The sequence below is a fragment of the Chrysochloris asiatica genome, unplaced genomic scaffold, assembly GCF_000296735.1.
Source record: "Chrysochloris asiatica unplaced genomic scaffold, ChrAsi1.0 scaffold00139, whole genome shotgun sequence".
Classification (NCBI taxonomy): Eukaryota; Metazoa; Chordata; class Mammalia; order Afrosoricida; family Chrysochloridae; genus Chrysochloris; species Chrysochloris asiatica.
Window position 1 is genome coordinate 5,774,913 of NW_006408657.1, and position 2,397 is coordinate 5,777,309.

A 2,397-nucleotide genomic window follows, 5' to 3' on the forward strand; every position below is an offset into this window, starting at 1 on the left:
CTGTGCATGGGGTCCCTATGAGTCGGTTCCAACTCAATGGCACCTGACAACAACAACATACTGTTTATTGATCCATTTGTCAGGATTTTTGTTTCCTTTATGTTGAGGTGTAACTCATATTGAAAGCTGTAGTCTTTGATCTTTATCAATAAGTGCTTCAAGTCCTCTTTGCTTTCATCGAGCAAGGTTGTGTCACTAAATATTTGATGAATTGATGAATAATTAATTTTTATTGTATTAGTTAGAATACATTATCAAGTGTTTTTATGATATACTCATGTGTCTGTATTTATATTTTCCATGTATAAATAAATATCTTCCTTTACCTCAATGTACTTTTTTTTTCTCTTCATTTATTGCTGCAGAAGTTTCAAACATCAGCTTCATTCCTTTTATTCCTTCAAGTAAAGAAAAGACACTTTTATCTTTTTGTGCCTCCTTAACTATGTTGTCGTTTCAGACTCATAGCAACCCTATGGAGGGTTTCTGAGGCTGTAATTCTTTGAAAAAGCAGAAAGCTTCATCTTTCTCTTGCAGAGCAGCTAGTAGATTAGAACTGCCAACCTTGTGATTAGCAGTCCAGTGCTTACCCTACAAAGCCACATCACTCCCTTCCTTAACTATAGAATTATTATTTTTTCCTTAAATATTTATCAATTCACTAGCATAAGATGAGCTGTTTGTCTTGGTAGGCACTTTTATTTTTAAAGTCAGTCTGTTCTTGTCCTGTATGTCTTCTTAATTTATATCTTATTTTACTTTTCTTTCATTATCCATTGGTTTTTCTTTCCTCCTTAGGAACACAATTTTTCAAATTCTATCTTCTACAGTCTTAACTTGTGGTTTGTAAATGGACTTGATGGCACTTAACAACAATGAATAAGAGGTGATTGGAAAGACAATAGCTTGGTGTGGGCACATTTTAGTCATCAAGTGAATTTTAACTCTTTAAAGAGGTCTTTTGCAACAGATTTTCATTTGGGTAGCTTGTATTTTCATCATAGCTTTCAACTCACTCACTCCAAACCTACTATATATAGTATTATCTTCCTAACATGAATTTCAGTTCAAACGGTGCATCTTTTTCCAAAAGTCTGGGGGTTTGTTTTGTTTTTATAGTAGTTTTTGTTGCTTTTGCAATTTGCTATATAAATAAAAGATATAAACCTTTGTCTAGTGTTGCATCAGTTTCAGATCTATTTCAGTGAACTCTCTTTCCTTGAGTATCCACACAATTGCTAGTCTCATTTTTTTTTTTAAGTTACAGATCAAAGAGGTAACCAATAAGCCCATCCAATAGGCTGGTGCTGACTAATCTGTGCTGTTGTTTTGGTTCTGTATTTGTTTTGTGCTGATTTTCTGGTCTAAGGGGGAATGTCTTGGTTTCATTGCCTAGTTATATAAGCTCATGAGAAGGAGCTCTGTTTCTGGATATTCGTTTGTTCTTTCGTTAGCAGAGACAGTGAATAAAGAACCACAATCTCCCAAGGACATCATTCCCCCAATCCTTTCAACTCAGAAAGGAATTGATTGTACAGTGAGAGGGGCATCGTGTGAAGGACAGGTAAAACAGTCCTCTTTTATTATATTTTTTCCTTGGGGAGAGTGTAGCAGTACAAGAGATAAGTAAAACCCCCATGGCCCCCCTTTCTCTCAGTACCTCTCTTGCCCATACCACTTTCTGCCTCATGACCTCACTCTTATTTGAGTAAATAAAAAAATTCTTGTTTAGAAAATCCAAGATTCCTATTGTCCAGTGTTGTTGAGACTTTTCATTTTTTGGAGGATTTAACATATGCATAAATGTTTGGAGGCAAAACAGTCATTATCTGCCAATACAACTTGAAAAGTCCCAAAATAATATCTAAAAGTATCTTAAAGAGAAAAGTTTTACAAGTTCCAAAGACTAACTGACAAAGATTCCTTTAGAGTGCACATAAATGGCATGTTGTAGACCACCTAAGAGCATTTAATTTTTGTTGCTGTTGGTGATGGTGGTACTTTCCATTGAAATTTAAACACCAAAGATATTTTGTTGCCAATTAGAATAACAATAAGTATTGCAGATGACAAGCTATATACCCATGGGTAATGCTCTTCCTTTAATCAGCCACACAAGGATTAATTTAGTTAACTTTTGTTGGAAAATGAATATGTTTCATCAATATTAGTGGTTGGTGAAGTGATTCTACTTACGAACTTATTCTCATGCTGGATTTTTTAAAGACTTTGAACTCAATGCATAGAAAGCAAAGCCACCCAGAAGTTAAAATTCACTAATTGTTTTGATGATCTCTTCTTCAACAAAAGAAAACATTGCATTTCTTTTACTAAGATAACACATATCTTTTAAAAAAATCTCTACTGCTACTAATTAACTTAAATGTATGCAACATT